Here is a 19370-nt window from a genome sequence, read left to right as displayed (position 1 = left end):
AAAATTATCAGGAAAATGATTGACCTTGAATAGACGACTGCCTAATTTAGCAAGAAGTTTTGTCTCTCTCTCTCTCTCTCATGTGTATGTATGTATATATATATATATATATATATATATATATATATATATATATATATATATATATATATATAATGAGAGAGAGAGAGCGCACTCTGCTTTTTATATGTATGCTACATATGATGTCAGATTTTTTTTAATCAATATGTTCTAATAGTATTTTATGAGGCTTCACCTTCACCTTTTGAAAGTTTTCTGAAATGTTTACACAGATGTCATTAAGCTGTTAAATAAATCTGTAAAATGTATGTGTGTTTGTTTTTATTTTGATTTTAGAGTTTTCTCAGATCACCTAAAAATGAAGATTCTGTCGTCATTTACGCATCCTCAGGTTGTTTGGACACAAAGAGGAATATTTGATATTTTTATTCCTGTGTTTAACAAAAAAAAACATTTTTAACAGAGCTGGAACAACCTGAGGGTGAGTAAATCAAGACAGAATTTTCATTTTTGTGTGACCTAAATTTGCTTTGAAATTTTACAGCACCAAACTGTTAAATTACAGTAATCCGGGATATAACTGTAACTTTACAGTTAAATCAGGTATTTAAACTGCAACCTACTGCTAAATCACAGTAATCATTTTGCAAATCCACAGTAAAATATAGTTAATTCTACAAGATAATACTGTGAAATCACAGTAACGGACTTTATTATCTACTGTAAAGTTACAATATATGGTTGTAATTTCACAATAATTTAATGTGACAAAACCACAGTAAATTACTGTGAACTACCTCACAATAATTTACTGTGAATTTACATACAGTAATTTACTGTGAAAGTAATGCAATTATTAGCCAGTAATTTACTGTGAATTTAAGGTCAAATTTTTTACAGTGTAAAATACTTACGTTTTCTCGTGAGATCAGGCTGGATATACTATTTCAGGTATTGTTGTAATTATTTTTTTTAAATGACAATCGAAGCTCACAACTGCAAATGATCGGAAATTCGTAAAATTAATACATTTACAATCTACCTAGTTCATTGTGCACCTTATAAAAATGTGTAAGCGTTTTATTAAGCCATACACTGCCAGGAAGAACAAAAAAAAAAGTTTTCAATGATTCCAGAAGAAATCTCGAGAATCCTTTATAATGAATTTCAAAGAGTCAGTTTTTTTCCCATTTTTATAATCTAAAGAACGCTTTTCTATCATACATAATTTTGATGGGATGAAAATGAAACAATAGGCTATCGATGCTAATAATAGCCTTTCTTTTTAAGAATTCGGTTACTTGCTTTAGCTATAGGTCATTGGATCTTGACAGGCTTGATATTTATTTATTTTATATAGATATTTTTTTCATCTCACATAACCTCAATTGTATCCGTCTGGAGGTAGTAATTTGTTTCATTTTGTTTTATTTAAAAAAAGTTTATATGTTTCGGTTTGGTGAAAATCGTAAACGCGTAATCTTGACTTTAATGGAAGCAGCAGCATCCTGAAATGGCTTTATTCACACTTGAAAATATTGACGGTGGAAATATAATTTTCTGCTGTATTTTTCAGCTACAGGCAAAATAGAATTTATGTACTTTTAAACTTATGAGCACTATATCTACATACTTTACCATACAATGGCAAATAAAGCCATCGAACACTTTGTCTGCTGCTGTCAAATTTTACTTTTCGCTGTAAAACTTTCCTGTCAAATTTAATAATAGTTCAAATGAATCGCTAACTGTGCTTTAAATTAAGATATCGGTGTTAATAATTACACACCATACTCCAAATCAGAATACATCTGGACAAGACAACCAAAAATACATCGCACCCCCTTCTCCTTAATCGCTACCAGATGTGAAGACCGAGTAATTGATTTACCGCCATTCAGTGGCCCTAATGCAGACTGAGATGCTTAATTGTGTATTTATTTTTTTTCCTATAGCGCATTTTCTAGTCTTGGCGCATCTCGACACATAAATATTCCTCTGGGGGAATTACATTTGTTTTTACCATGGTTTACCCTGATGTCTTCGCTCTCTCACCCCTAGACTTACCTGTCACTAACATCTGAGCGCCACATGCTTGCCCAATTCGTCTCCTTGCGCGAACAATCTTCCTTGTTTCCTATGCCCCTCCAGGTTCTCTTCCCAGCGGATGCTTATTCCATTGACCCCATGCGCTCACTTTCACACGTCCTCCAATTGTTACCTCACGAGTAGTCTGTGGAATAAACTTTCTCTTGCTGTCTGTTCATATGTTTCAAATTTTTTTGCTGATACTTTAGCAGTATTTATGCAAAATCAAGTAAGAAAAATGGAAAACATCTAAAATGGAATAAAAAAGTTTTTGGTTTAGTTAAGAAAAATGGCATTGGAATGTTTTAATAACTGTATTTATTTGAGGTATATCACCATTTGATTTGTCAAATTTAAGCCCTTTTTAAGTTGTTATTGTCCCAATTTACTTTTAGGCATTGGATTTAGGCATTGCAATTAGCTAAAGCGGGACATCATAAAACATAGCCTACTTAACAGATAGGTGAGATTTTCATTTTTTAAATCGTTTTAATATTTTTTTTGCATTATACCACTGGACACGACGACATTGAGAGGAAATAACAGGGGAAATGAGTAAAAACAATAATAAAGACAATGAAATGGGTAAAAAAATCGTGTTAGCGTATATTAGCGTATACTATTATATTTTTCCTCCACATACTAGGTAAAATGTGTTTCCCACTTCACAAGTAGCACTGTCCCAATGACTAAAATTGTTTCTTGTAGGCACGTTTTAAATAACCACCCATAATTCCTTCAGTTGATGATTACATCGACATTTCTTTAAAAGGTAGATTAGTAGGCAATTTAACACACAGCTCAACTCTAAAAAAATGTTACAATTTAGCTGACTTCACCCTACTTTGGACACTGTAATTAATTCTACCGGAGTTGTAACATCTGCGCGCGTCTTCAAACGGAGTTCCCGCATCTCCACTGGTTATATTACACGCGCCCTTGACCAACCCACAGCGAGGCCTGATAAACGGAGAGGAAATTCCAGACCAGTCCTCCGGGATCCCCTCGGGTGAGCTCCAAGAGTAATTCGCCTTTTCAGTATACAAAGGGGAAAAATTCTCTAGATTGTAATCATCAAAATACGTCGCTATGCTGCTTTGGCAGTCCAGATATCAGATGAAGCTTAGTAATGGTGTATCTTTACGCTTTGCCAAAAGATAAGTCCCAGTTGGTGAAATGTTTGCTTCTGTGTACAATCGGTTTTAATGACATCATAAACTTATCGTGACACATGTAATGAATAGCCATAATAGAGCACAAAGCTTTTCAATGGAGCGCAATAGTTCAAGAGAATACTTTGCTGTCACGTTGCAGTTCCTGGACAAATAAACGATTTTGTTTTCTGCCGGACTGTAAACACTCTACTTACCAGCCAGGCAGGGCGGCAGCATCAATAGGAGAAGTGCGCATGGTATATCACAAACATTTTTCCAAACTGCTGCAGACTTCCAGACCAATTAGGGGCATTTTGCTTTGCATGGTGGAGGAAATAGCTCTCCACGCTGCAAAATGTCACAGAAAAGTTCCCGGGGCAAAAGCCTTTTTTTCTTTGAGACTATGAGTGTAAGCGTCTCACAGAAGTTCCCATAAAAACAAGCAGGGTTGAATTTTTAGTAGCCTACGTATTCACCGCATTAGCTTTGAACGGGTTTAATGAATATGAGTTGTTGTTGAGGCATTAATTTAGCGTTTTGGGGGATTTATTTTAGCATTAATATTTTTCTCAATATCAGTGAAATGAATACAGCATCATCAGTTTTGGAGGATCTTTGTTTTAACAGGAGAAGTCAAATAATGGCTTTGTCTAAAAATGCAATACAAATAAAGTTACAATCTATACATATAAAAGGCCACATAAATCATAATATATATATATATATATATATATATATATATATATATATATATATATATATATATATATATATATATATATATATATATATATAAATTAATTAACAATAGTGACTGAAGCCAGAACAACAAGAACAGCATGGATGATATTTACATGAAATATGTTATGTAATCCATGTATGTTTTTTGCAAATCAAGACCAAAATCTCCCAGGAGATAAGAGGGCTGACAGTAACTTGATTGAATATTTTAAGCTAGTTGGTAGCTAATTTGTTTGGCTAAAAAAGAATAGGACAGACAAAAACCTCACCTATATATAAGCATTAATAAAGGTAAATTATTATTTCAAATACTATTTTACCACTTTTTAAAATTATTTTAGACAAATGCATATGTTTTGAAATCACAAAATTATATGTTATAACAAATCTACCTGTGATTTTTCCATTGGACGTAAACTTCCAGATTTTGTGAAATTACCAGTTTATTCATTGCAAATAAAAAGAAAGAAAAGAAAATCACCTGATGTCATAATGATGATGGAATATGCATTTTTATGAATCATTTTTATTTCATGCCATTGCTACACAAATGGTAACGGGCGTTTCCCTGACCTTATCTCTCAATCTTTGCTCTGCACTTTGAACTTGTGCATTTGTGCACAATTTAAAACACATATTGGAACATCTGGAGACATTCCTGGCAATTTAACGCCATGTCACGGTTTATTTATTTTGACTTTAATTGTTATTTAAGTTTGTTTATGTGCATTTATCGATCTACTTATGTAGCCCTATTTTAACTGCTTGGCTGTGAGTGAATCCGTGAGAAAGTGCAGCATTAACCAGATGGGATGGCAAAACAGCTTGCAACTAGTAATATTCTTAAATCTCTCTTTCTCTCTCTCTCTCTCTCTCTCTCTCTCTCTCTCTCTCTCTCTCTCTCTCTCTCTCTCTCTCTCTCTCTCTCTCTTTCTCTCTCTCTCTCTCACCCTTCACTGTAACAATTTAAAGAGTAGCAGTAAGGAAACTGTGGTGCATCTGTTTAGTGCAAGAAAGAAAAACATTTGAGAAATTCAGTCGTTCCGGGTTAATGATTGCAGCACGTGCGTGAATCCTGAGAATATCATTCTCACTTTTTGCCATTAGGGAAGATTGATGAAAAGCTCTTGTCTGTTTATAGCTTCACAACAATTAAAACCCAGCGTATTGTAAGAATTATCCAGTGCTCATGCAAAACCCCACATCCCTTCACTGTGAAATGTATTTTTAATTGGAATATTCTGTAAATTGAATTTCATTCACTCTTTTTTTTTTCGGCTTAGTCCTTTTATTAATCTGGGGTTGCCACAGTGGAATGAACCACCAATTTATCCTGCACGTTTTACACAGCGAATGCCCTTCCAGCTGCAACCTATCTCTGGCAAAGTAAATTGAATTTACGAATGTAAAATGTAAAAAAAAAAAAAACAGAAACCACAGCTGTACTTGCTTGTAAAATCAAGAAGAAAACAGCAAATTATTGTAAAAGCTTTGTGTTAATATTGTGCAGAATATTAGCGTATGTGTCAGTATCTGATGTTATCTGTATCTTCTTTTATTTAAAGGTAACTGTGTGGTTACTATTGCAGTGAAAAGCTGTTTGATATTTAAAATCACACATGAACACAATGCCTTTAGTAAATAGGAATAAATAAATAGAAAAGGATACAAATTTAGCACACTGTAATTTAAGCTGTTTAAGTTTTTTGCATCTAGTTAAATACATTTTTTGAGTTCTGCTTACTAATTTGGGTTTACAGTACTGTACAATATTTAGACAATAAAAATGTTTTAGGTATTGGTTTAAATGTTTTAGTTCAGCTTACTTGATAATTTTAAGGCAATCAGTTTCCTAATATTTTCCTGAATGTGAACACTAATATGACGCTAACGCAACTTTGAGTCACTGGTACCGAAGGTTAATTTATTAAGAAGCTGTAAATACAAACTGTTTTAAGTTATGCTTTCTTAAAATTAAAACACTTGTTTACTTGGAAATTTTAAGGCAATTGGTTTCCTCAACTTTTCTAAGTAAGGTAAACTTATTACATTTTACAGTGTTTATCATAACCTGTTTTACATTTAAAAAAAATAAAAGTCCCATTTGGAACGTAGTTTCACTCTGATGTTCTGATGCCCTGCACAGGAAGTTTGGCCAGAGGAGAAAATCATCATTCCCAACTGAGCCTGGTTTCTCTCAAGGTTATTTTCCCTTCACTTTCGTCAATTGATGAAGTTTTGTTCCTCACTACTGTCGACAGTGGAGCTGTGCGTTGCTAGTTTTTGTTCTTCAGTGTTTGAACTCTCAGCAGTGAAATTAAATCACACTGAACTTAACTAAACTGAACTTCCACTGAAAACTGGACTGACACAGTTTTAATTTACTATAACTTTTATGTTAAGCTCCTTTGACACAATCTACATTGTAAAAGCGCTATATAAAAGAAACATGAATTGAATTGAATGTCATAGGAGTTTTTTAATGACATTTCACTGATTTAAGCATGTTGTTTTTAATTGCATTTGAAATCAAATGCAACAAGTTGTTCTGCTATGATATTAAAATTCAATATATCATTTATCCAATAGAAAATTTATGACAAGAATCAGTTCTAAACTATTAGTTTCAAACCCTAATGTCGCTGTAATTAAGTAAGCAAACATGCCTAAAATATGCACCTACTCAAATACTCAAAGAAACATTATAATAAAGACCTTTCTGTGTGTGTATATTGTTGAGATTAAAATGTTCATCTTAAAGCATATTCTTCGGCCACAAAAAGATCTTAATTGTGACTCAAAAATACAACAACACAACAACAACAACAGCTGTTAAGATTTAAGATAACTGTGTATCAGGCTGTTCAGCCATCATGCCATTGAAACAATTCGCCTGAGGTTAACTGAACTCTGCCAGGGGGGGTTCCGTTCTTTTCTGCTCGGCCATTTAGTTAATGAACGCAGTGTGTTGTTTCTCTCTCCGTATTAAGACATCCGCTCACCTTTCTGTGCCAAGTTACGAGTCCTCCAAGAGGCTGCTGGTCAGATGTAATGTTGTGTGACTCACGCCAGCTTCGATGTGCACACATGAGCAGATCTTTTGCCAGAGAGTCTGCTTTTTAAGCACAATCTCTGTCCAAGTCAATCACCATGCACAAGACCATCTCACTTCAAACAGCTTTGAATTAACAGACCCTAGTGTGTGTGTGTGAGAGTGTTTGTATGTTTAAAGCTAGAGAGAGAGAGAATTTTTCTGAATGACGGAGAGTGAAATAAGCCTCAGACTGAATGTGTGATTTTTAAAAATTTAAAGTGTGTGTTGTTTTGTAGCAGAGTTTATAATAATGGGTGCAGCACAGAAGGTCTCCAGTGTTTGCCCATATACAGCTGTGTTGTCGCCCCCTCCTCGTCCCCCTGCCGCTCACAGTCTTAGTGCTCTATGGAAAAGTTCATCAATATTTTGGGCGACCTTTGACATGACCTCTACAATTTAAACAATGGGATTCTGGGTACACTAAATGGCCATGTGGTTGGCAGGGCGGCAGGACTAATGAGGGAATGTCGTCTCGGTTTTACAGTTCAGGCCGAAAGCGGTCAAGTGGAAAAACGGCCCCGGACTGCCTCACGCAAACTTTCAAAGAAGGGGAGCGCACAATCCCCACAAGGGCTTTTCTTTTAGTCCATCACTTCAGCAGCTCACTCTCTCTTTTCCCACTCTCTGATCTCTATGGTGTCCTATTCATTTTCGTCTCTATCTACTCAGCCTATCGAGGCCTTTTTTCTGCTTCTCCCTCTCTCTCTCCTGCTCATGATCGCATTCTACCCTCCGCATTCTCTCTCTCTCTTTTATATTTGGCCAATTATCAGATTAAAGAACACCCAACTCAATCTTTTTTGATATAATGAGTGTTCACCCTCCCTTGTAGATCCGTCATTAAAGAGACAGTTCACAGTGAGTCTGTCATCAGGCCTTCTGCAGTCCTGTCTGTGTGTGTGACTGAAGCCCGGTGGCTATCCATTTTGGTGGGTGTTTACAAATGATGGGCTTGTTTAGCTTTATTTTATTAAATAGTTCCAAACAATGCCTGCACTTCTTTCCTAAATCAGCTTGTTAACATTTTTTGACATTTCGAAGGCTCCACAAATGGTTTCAGTCAGATCCTTTTTTTTGGTTTCAGGAATTTATTGGAACACACACACACACACACACACACACACACACACACACACACACACACTCATAAATGAAACATGACAAGATGATTGTAGATCATCCCTTAAAACAACATTCTAGCACACACTCTAAATTCCACATTCAAAGCCTAAAGTGCTGAGCAATGTGATCCTGGTTTTTATTTACTTATTTTTATTACTTTTATTAAATGCATCCATGCATAACAATCATAAAAGAAAATATACATTTTGAATTATTATTTTTTTTCTAAAATTTGTTGCTCTACCCTTGAAAATGCTTATTAAAAAGTATTCTTACAGAAAAAAATGCACTTTACAAGTTGTGTTCGTGGATTAACATCTATGTTGATCCTGAAACAACTTTCCAAAAAGCCAATCAGAATTAAGAGCTATGTTCATTTTTTATGTTAAAGGGCACCTATTATACCCCTTTTGTCAGACTTGGGATAAGTCTTTTGTGTCTCCAGAATGTGTCTGTAAGGTTTCAGCTCAAAACACTCATCAGAATATTTATTATAGCTTTCAGAATGTTGGAATTGTCTGCTCTGAACACAATGTAGCTGTTTTTGTGGCCTGTGCCTTTAATGCTCTTGTCCCCGCCCACTGTTCCCACATGCCTACCAGAGTGTACATCAATCTCTGCCTCAGCTGCATCAGATAAACAGCACAGTAACAGACATGAAGGAAGCAGATCTTGTGTAAAGTTTGTGAGAAATGCTACAGTAAGTCCAATGATTATTTGATGTATTTGTTGTGGAGCTAATTCAAGCCTTTCTGCAACGACGAGTCACATACAATGTCTTTACAAAGTTCATGCACACACACACACAATGGACACACACACACATAAGAAGTTCAATTAACTTTGCATGTTTTTTGCACGGCAAATATGACAGGATACAGGTTAATATCTAAATAAATATAATAACTGCTGTATTACAAAATAAACCTGATTTAACGTACACAAACCGTGATTAAAGCGCTTTCTTATATAATTATACTGATACTATGCAGCTGTGCTGACAAAGGCGGTAAAACCGCTGTAATTTGTTGCAAACATACACTGTTTTAAAAATGTTTTAAACATGTAAAACTCATTCTTGATCACATTTGATGATGATTGTGGATCACAGAGAGCTAAACAGATCTTTTATTCCGAGTTGCTTTGCGTACGTTTTGTCTTGTAGATATGATTATACTCGTTACTACAGAGACATGTCAATACACGGCTGTCAATCAGTTTGGTGGGCGGGGAAATCACACTCCTATACATCACGTTGCGGTGTGCCTCAAAATGGGAGGTATTTAGATTCTATTTTAATGTTAGGAATTTTTTTAATTACTCACAGTATCACAGTATGACTGTGGACACACTAAACCTACACACAGTCCTGTCCAATCAGCTTACAAAAGATGATTTTCATCATAGGTGACCTTTAAGTTTAGGCTTACGGTTAGGATTACACACTTTCACATATTTTTTTATCCAACCATAATTCCCTGATTTATTTCTCTGATTTTGGAAATAATTTAGTTAGGGTTGGGTTTAGGGGTAGGGAATAGTTATGGATTACATTTTCAAACAAAAATGGTGTTCCAGAATAAACATAAATGTTTGCTGTTCAAATGATTATGTTGTTTTCTTTGGTTTGTTTATGCTTTCAAATCTTATCAAAATCAGTAGCATTGAAAAATGGTTGTGCTGATTAAATGATTTACAATGGTTTGAAATTTCAATTCATATTCCATCACTGAAAGCAAAAGAGAGCAGAGAGAGAGAGAGAGAGAGAGAGAGAGAGAGAGAGAGATGGAGATGATGCGCTGAAACCGCCACTGGAGTTTTCTTGTCAAGGAAATCCTACGGGGGAAGAGGTGGTGTTCCTCTCGCTCCAATAAACCCTCACATGAGCCTTGTGTGTCTGTATGAGTGTGTGTTTCTCTTTTGAGGAAAATTAAGAGATTTGGAAAGTGTCCTGTAGCGTTTCGTTAGGACTGTTCGCAAGTATCCTTTTCCAGTTGTCTGTCTGGCCTTGACTGATTTGGCGAGTGCAGCCTAATAATATTTGATGCTTGTGACTGGCAGAGTTGCCCGGACAGCAGTGTTTCCAGTGTGGCTGTGGATCTCAGCCATAGTCACGCAAGCTCTGTGCATGTGTGTGTGTATTAATGTGGGCTCTTGCACCTCAGCCTGCACTTTCTATGTCTTATATGTGTTTTTGTTGCATTCGATCACCACGCTTATCTGGGCTCGACCCCAAGAAATGATGATTCTGGATGTGATCTCATTGCCGGCTGGCGGAAATTCTAACAGCAAACGCACACCGGCTTTTCGACACTACTTACAGTTTGAGTTTGTGTGATTGTAAGTTCTTGTAAGGCATGTATTAAAAAAGATAATAATTCCAGTATTGGTCAAATACATGCAATGACACTAAAAATATAAAAACACTTAACGTTGCCTAAAAATGCTAGAATTTGTTCCAGATGATAAACACAAATGATGAGTGTGTATATATATATATATATATATATATATATATATATATATATATATATACACACTCACCGGCCACTTTATTACGTACACCTTACTAGTACCAGGTTGGACCCACTTTTGCCTTCACAACTGCCTTAATACTTTGTGGCATAGTTCAACAAGGTACTGGAAATATTTCTCAGAGATTTTGGTGCAGATTTGTCGGCTGCACATCCATGATCTGAATCTCCTGTTTCACCATATCCCAAAGGTGCTGGATTGAGCTGTGGTCACTGTGGAGGCCATTTGAGTACAGTGAACTCATTATCATGTTCAAGAAACCAGTTTGAGATGATTCAAGCTTTATGACATGGTGTGTTATCCTGCTGGAAGTTGCCATTAGAAGATGGGTACACTGTGGTCATAAAGGGATGGACATGGTCATCAACAATACTCAGGTAGGCTGTGGCATTGACACAATGCTCAACTGGTACTAATGGGTCCATCTCAATGACGCCAAGTTCTGACCCTACCATCCGTATGTCCAAGCAGAATTTGAGACTCATCAAACTAGGCAACGTTTTTACAATCTTCTATTGTCCAATTTTGGTGAGCCTGTGAGAATTGTAGCCTCAGTTTCCTGTTCTTAGTTGACAGGATGAGGCACTCGGTGTGGTCTTCTGCTGCTGTAGCGTATCTGCCTCAAGGTTCAATGTGTTGTGTTCAGAAATGCTCTTCTGCATACCTCGGGTGTAACAAGTGGTTAAGTTACTGTTGCCTTTCTATCAGCTTGAACCAGTCTGGCCATTCTCCTCTGACCTCAGGCATCATCAAGGCATTTGCGCCCACAGAACTGCCACTCACTGGACATATATTTTTTTCCTGACCGTTCTCTGTAAAACCTAGAGTTGGATGTGTGTGGAAATCCCAGTAGATCAGCAGTTCCTGAAATACTCAGACCAGCCCGTCTGGCACCAACAACCATGCCACGTTTAGTCACTTAAACCACCTTTCTTCCCCATTCTGATGCTCTGTTTGAACTGCAGCAGATCATTTTGACCATGTCTACATGCCTAAATGCATTGAGTTGCTTCCATGTGATTGGCTGATTAGAAATTTGCATTAATGATCAGCTGGACAGGTGTACCTAATAAAGTGGCCGGTTAGTGTATGTGGAAAGTTTACATATTCTTCCTTTCTGTCTGTCTGTATCTAAATTGTATACTTTTCCAAGAACACAATTGCCTCACAGCAAGAAGGTCGCTGGTTCGAGCCTTGGCTGGGGCAGTTGGCGTTTGGAGTGTGTGGAGTTTTCATGTTCTCCCCGTGTTAGCGTGGGTTTCTCTCGGTGCTCCGGATTCTCCCACAAGTCCAAAAATGTGGTATAGTTGAACTGGGTAGGCTAAACTGTCCATAGTGTACTGCGTAAAACAAATGCTGGATAAGTTGGCGGTTCATTCTGATGTGGTGACCCCAGATTAAAAAAAGAGACTAAGCCGAAAAGAAAATGAATGAATTATATTCAGAGAAATTGTTGTGGCAGCCTTCATTAATGACAAATACACTCACACACACATGCAACTTTCAGAAAGAGGGAGTGTAGTCAGATATTGAGCTGTCTGTCCTCCCACTCGGCTAAACAGATGTGGAAAAGACTACACACACTCACAATAACTAATCATTAATTAAACCCCTCAGTCAGTCAGAGAAAGCGAATTCATGCCTGCAAGATGTCAGTGAGATACAAAATTTTTACATTTGAAGTAATATTAGAAATCCAATTTCCTGTATGACTTCAGGATAGGTCTGCTGTTGACCAGGTCCAGAGCTGTTGTGTGACTTTTATACACCAGCATTTTGTTTCCAATCTTGAGGCAGAAAACGTGCAAGTCACTGAGTGCAGGCAAACCCACATCAGAGAGTTATTAGCAGAAAGTGTTTACCTTTTTCCTCCTGCAGCATTTCATTAAAAGCTGCACAATCCCTCTCTGCGTCTTTCAGAGTCTCGCTGTAGAAAATTAGCAGGAGAGCTGAAATCTTTACTGCTTTTTTTTCCTCCATCTGTGTGTGCGTAAGATCTTGAGGGGATATCAGAGGTGTAACTCATCCAGATGTTTGTGGAAGTTTTAAGGAAGTCATCCACCCTTCTGGCTTAACAGGTTAAATGTCACAGGACGCACAGCAGCACCTTTGGAAAAACTAACACATAATCTGTGTGTGTGTTTGTGTGTGTGTGTGTGTGTGTGTGTGTGTGTGTGTGTGTGTGTGTGTGTGTGTGTGTGTGTGTGTGTGTGTGTGTGTGTGAGCAAGCCGAGCAAGCGAAGCCCTTCGTTTCGCAGTGTGAGATTTATGATACATGTGGCCGTTTACTTTGAATCTTTTCGGGCAAACTGTGGTTGCGCAGAGTGAGTCTCTCTGAGCTCAGTTTCACTACGTCCACTCTAAAGTTTTATGAGCGTGTGCGAGGGAGAGCGTAAACGGGTCACGACCCAAGACGGCGCTTTTTCTTCCCGAGGAGAAGATGGAAGACTTCGAGGGTCACAGAAAGCGAATGATCTGCTCATGACTGTGGAGAATGTGCATGTAATCTGCCACTGTGGAAATCCGTCAGACACCCTCTCTCTCTCCAGAACACTCCCTCCCTCGCTCGTCCTTCTTTCTGCAGGTCCATAAAGCTGCGGTGGGCTGTAATTCGTCCCAGTAGAGAATGCCTTGGAAAAACAAAGTATGAATGTCTCACATTGATTTGGGTCAGGAATGCATGCGCGTGTGTGTTCTTCTGCCAGATACCGATAGTCTGCTAAGTCATATTGGCAATATATCATCAAATCAGTGCGGACACTATAGAAACTATTTGACGTTCAGCTAATAAAACTTTCAGTAAGTGAAAAAGGAAAACAGCAGGTTTTATTGAAATAACTTGAAGCAAAACTTGATAGGATGCCATATGGAAAGATAATCAAATGATATCACCGCACTGTGGAAACACTAGTCACTTTTCTTTTGTGGATCAGGAGAATCACACATTTGTAGTGTTTGAATCAGATGCGGTTGTAGGATTTTGTTATTGACTGTATCTCATGATTACATGTTATAGCTTTTTTAAAACTCATAGTTGTAGTGCTCATCTTTTTCCAGTAAATGAAATGACTGAAATTAAATTATCTTAAACAATCATACAGCTTTACTGTATGTGGCCTTATACACCAGAATTGACTGTCAGCAGTTTATTTTTTACTTGTTTGTAGGCATGGGCCGGTCTAAGCTTCTGATATGCTCTAAAATAAGTTATTTTTGGATCAAACTTTTTCCCCATTGAACGCAGTATATTTTATTTTATTTTAAAATATTTTGGAGCAGTGAAGATAGATACTAGATAGTTAAAATCAATCAAAGACTTCTGTTCTCTTTAGTAGTTTTAAAAACAGATTTCTTTACAACACAAAAAAAACATTAAAAAAGGAAAACTTGCCTTAGGAATTGCATAACAAAAAACATTTGCAGCTTTAAAACCTTGACTTTTGCAAACCACCTTGAAACCGGTTATCATCCCATGCCTACTTGTGTGTGTGCATGTGTGTGTGTGTGTGTGTGTATTCTTACCAGATGAAAACACTAAAGTTAAAGGCAGAATCACTCAAAACTTTAAAAGATTAAATTGATCAATAAAATAGTCATTTTATTGTTTAATGGAGAGAAGATTCATTTTTCAACACATTTCTAAACATAATAGTTTTAATAACTCATTTCTAATAACTGACTTCTTTTATCTTTGTCATGATGATAGTAAATAAAATATTACTAGATATTTTTCAAGTCATTATTATTCAGCTTAAAGTGACATTTAAAGGCTCAACTTGGTTAATAAGGTTAACTAGGCAGGTTAGGTTAATTAGGCAAGTTATTGTATAGCGATGGTTTGTTCTGTAGACTATTGGAAAAAAATTTGCTTAAAGGGGCTAATATCTTTGTCCTTAAAATGGTGTTTAAAAAATTAATAACTGCTTTTATGCAGCCGAAATACGTTTTTTTCCAGAAGATAAAATATTATCAGACGTATATATATATATATATGATATTTTAAATTTCAGAATTGTGACTTTTCCAGAATCACTGAGAAAAAGTTAGAACTGCAAGATGTTATCACAAAACAACAGCCAGGATATGGAGTTTATAACTCTAAATTTAGAGATATAAAAAGCAGAAATTCAAAATCCAGAAATAAATTCAGACCTGCTAGATATAGATGTAAAATTTTGAGAAAGATGTTAACTCGAAATTCTGAGAAAAAAGTGATAATTGTAAGACACAAATCCAGAATTGAGTTATGCCTTGCAATTTCTTGTATTAAAGAATTCTTTTATTAAAGAATTTCGCACTGCAAATTATGAGAACAAAAGTAAAATTGTTATATACAAACTTATTATATATAAATGGTAACACTTTATAATAACTATGAATCATTTTTTAAGCAAACATTTAATTGTCATTTATAAGGGATATGTAAAGCATAAATAGCCCTTATTTTAGATTAGATCACACAACCAGATGAGGTTGAGTTTATAAAAATAACTATGAAAATATGTCTGAATAATAATGTTAATTTAAATAGTTTATTAATCATTTACTGACGCATTTTAAATGATCTTAAAAAAACACCAACTATTTTTAAATCCTTGGTTTGTAAATAATGCAATGTTTAATGTAGTAATGAAAAATGAATCATTAATAAAGCATATAAACTCAATCATAAAGCACATCATAAATGCACTTATAAGTCAAGAATACAGCATTTGCAGCTGTATTTATAAACTGTATACTAACATCTAATAATGTAACGTTAATGCTTAGCAAATAATGAATTCACTATTTGCTAACGCTTAAAAAAATATTCATGTTGTGCAGTTATTTGTGTTAGCAAAAAATGTAAAAACTTTATTAAAAAGTGAACAATGACCATCTGATAAAATGTCACGAATATTATTTTTATTTTCTCATTCTTTTTAATCAAGATACAGTCTTGTTTTGAGGTGAAACATTTAGAAACTTCTATTTTTTTAGTGAACTGTAAACATTTGTAGTTATTTCTAAAAATAGCCACTATACACAATAACCCATGCAGTAATAAACTTTTGACCTGATTCTCTCTCTCTCTCTCTCTCTCTCTCTCTGGGTGTGTGTGTTGGAGATGTTTTTGTGCTCATGTTACATGCTTGTGTGCACATTTTGTTTTAGGCCATTTATCCAGCATAAATAGATCATTCATACATCAATAACAGGGAAGTAGAGGTGAAAGTCGCTCAAACTGCAGATTAATGGCTTTAAAATCTGCATGTTCTCTAAGGTTTCCTTTGGCACAGCAGCAGGGTTTACGTGTGAGCGTGTGTTTTGTGTGTAAATGTGCGTGGACAATACACGCATCTGCATGCAGAGCCCTATGTCATGCCTGGTGAAGGATTTTTCTTGTGCTTTCTCAGCCTAGATGATTTCTCGGATAAAACAACAAACACTGTGGAAAAACAAAGCCGAGAATGTTGTCTTAGGCTCTGGTGTACTGAACTATTAGTGAGGGACAAGCATGTGTTTTGTGGAACCTGTCAGAAACGCTGTGCAAATATTATTTCAATGCGAAGATGAATAGAGGCATGCGCACTGGCAAATAGCGGAGGTCCGAACCCCCTAATAAAGAATTATAGATGAATTATCAAAAACAAACACAGGGTAGCGGATATAATCATGCAAATAAAAGACACGTTATTTTACATGGTAGCCAGGAAACAAACAGTCGAAAGGGAAGTTCACTGAACTCAAATGAAAAATATTTTCTTTTAGTTGGCTTGGTATAGTATTTTGCTGTCATTATTTATAATTATAAACCATACTATACTCAGCTTTGACAAGCGATATTTGCTATTAAAGTTAAATGAAAAGCAAACCAGGTCAAGCTCATATACAGCCCAACATATAGCCAATAAACACTCATTTTATTGGGCTGTGCAAGTTAATTCAGGTAGTTAAAGCAAGCACGGCTATTGTGTTTTTATATGCAGTCTTCCTAAATCTCTTCACACGCTGTAAAAAGTGAAAGTGTACAGTTCTTTAAGGAGATATTTCTACCAGATCTGACCATATAGCCCAACTCAATAAGCTTTAGTCAGATTAAATGAGTTGCTTTTCATTTGAAAGCTAATATGCTACCAAATAGTGTCATTTTTCTTTGATAAATTCTTCAAAAATGACAAAAAAGAGACTAATTTTAGGGCATTTTCAAGAAAACTGGCTTTGGCTCGGCTTTTCTATTGTCTTTCTTAGTTTAGAGAGCATGTTTTAATTTATTAATTGGTCCCCCGTGTTTTTACAGACTTCAAAAACAAAGTGATTTAGGAATGAACATGTGACCAAATAAATATTTGTCATTCAAACAAATGGGGTTACAGATGTTGTAGATGCTGGTTGGCTTTCTCTTGGTGTTTCATGGATTGGGGGAGGAATAAAACTGAGGAATAGAAATGGATTGAAAATGCGGGTGTAGAGGTTTCAAAGAGAAACTGTGGGTTAAAGAGCAGTGCATTACACTGGGCAGTCGGTGTAATTAATGCTCACCACCCACCCATACAGCCCTCCAGCCAAAAAGCTGCACAGAGTGGACTAAATCACAACCGTGTGTTTCTGTGGGATTTCACTTATATGTGGGTGTCTGGATGCATATATTTTTTCCCATTGAAGTGGCAGTTGCTTTACCTGTTTGCTCTTTTATTTTCACATTGGAGGAAATGACTTGATTTTGGTGTCAGCATTAAGTTATTTTCTTATGCAAATATTTTATATAAAAAGATATATGATAAATGTTCAAGTAAATCATTTGTGGAAATAAAATGTGTAAAAATGTTGCATAATTATTCAGCTTCACATCCATTTGTTATGTAACAAACATAATTACTCTAATCTTAACTTTTTTTAAATGTATAAAAATAAAAACAATCATGCTATATTTTATTATTTGCATGATTAGAAATGTCTTGCTGGCAAATCAATAAAACCTAGTGGCTTGAAGGGTTTTGACAAAGTATAAAGATTTAAAACAACAATTAGTTATAGGGTAAATGCACAAGGACTTTTAGTTTTTCAGTAACCTGGGTCAAACGCTTTCGGTAATCTGTACTCAATTACAAAATCGACACATTTAATGTCTGTTTTCTTTAAAAATCAACCATCTCCACTGCCTCATGATATACGATATAAAGTAGGTCTCAGATTGTACATAAAGCACCACATTAAATTAAATTTTCCCACACCATGTCTTTAAAAACATTTTTTTTTACCCCAGTATTTTCAATGGTGTTTCTGCGCTTCTGATCTTGACGGGCGTAAACGATCTCATTTAAATAAAAAATATAAAATCTATAAATGGTAAAAATTGGCAATAGTGGCGCAATATCCTTGTGGTTAGCACGCTGACACATGGTGCAGTAGCACTACAGGGCGTCCCAAGTTCGAATCCCAGCGCGAGAACATTTCCCATCCCTACCCCCTCTCTTTCTCCCACTTCGTTTCCTGTCTGAAAAACTGTCCTATCCACTTAATAAAGGCAAAAAGGTCAAAAATAAATATAAAAAAAATTATTCACTCAGTGTACGTTAACTTAAACAGAAATCTGTACAGATGTGTCCAAAATCTTTTATATATTTATCATAGTGTTTATTGTTAAATATTTGGTGACTACTAAGCTGCTTTTTAATTGGATTTAAAATAAATTAAATCTGTAAAAATACTGTAATACTGAAATTAAGTTTAAACTTGTTTTAATGTTTTTTTTTTTGGGTAATACTTTGTTTTATTTCACAAATACAGGTTGTCTGCAGGGTCTTAAAAAGTATTAAAAGTTCTTAAATCAACGTAGAGAAATTTAAGCCCCTTCAAATTTTATATCATATTTGATTATGCAATGTATAGTTGTAGGCTAAAGTTTGCCTGAATTAAATCTGCGTTAATAAAATCAATAAACATCATGCTGTTTTGTTTACTGCAGTAACCAAGGCAACTCCATTATTTCTGCAGTTCTATATGCGCCAACCTGCTGGATTAGCTAGATTCAATAGATTTTATATTCAGTTTATGAATCATTTTTAGTTTTGGATTAGTTTCTTAATATTTATTTAATACAATAATATTTAGTAAAATACTGTACGTTAAAATCTTGCCAGTGTTTCTGGTTGATAAATTGTTGTAAGGTCTTAAAATGTATGGAAAGAGTCTTAAAAAAGGTATTGAATTTCACTGTCTGATTCCTTTATGTAATGTTATAGTGCAAAAAAATTGACAATAACCTCTTCACCCCTCCTACAAAAAAAAAAAAAAAAAGAAATAGGGTTTGTCTCTGTTACCAAATACTAACAACATATGTAGCATAAACATATAAATAAGAGATGACAATTCTCACATTTTTACAAAGCCAGTGTCATGAATATATAGGTTAGAAATAAAGATGAAAATTACAAACTTAAATTAATAAATTCCCAAGAGTCTTAAGATAGGTCCCCATGTGGTTTCAGCTTTTTTTTCTGTGAGGTTTTAAGATGTAGTTGTTTGCATGTTTTCATGTTAAATGTAAATGTAATTTTGTTTTACTGTAAATTTAAACTGCTTTAGTATTTTATTGAAGAAATGTATTAATACTGTAATTATGAAAATAATAA

General features: G+C 35.4%; 1 long non-coding RNA gene across 2 annotated transcripts in view; it reads left to right on the top strand.

The window, feature by feature from the left end:
• Positions 1-87, top strand: part of LOC137495519 (uncharacterized) — a 2407-nt gene extending 2320 nt beyond the window's left edge. For both annotated transcript variants that reach the window (XR_012406959.1, XR_012406958.1), the window contains one exon: positions 1-87. This exon is cut by the window's left edge and continues 81 nt beyond it. This is a non-coding gene — a long non-coding RNA (uncharacterized lncRNA).
• The last annotated feature ends 19283 nt before the right edge of the window (positions 88-19370 follow it).

This window comes from Danio rerio, chromosome 5 (genome assembly GCF_049306965.1).
Source record: "Danio rerio strain Tuebingen ecotype United States chromosome 5, GRCz12tu, whole genome shotgun sequence".
In the NCBI taxonomy this organism is placed as follows: domain Eukaryota; kingdom Metazoa; phylum Chordata; class Actinopteri; order Cypriniformes; family Danionidae; genus Danio; species Danio rerio.
This window is presented reverse-complemented; position numbering and strand designations above follow the sequence as displayed.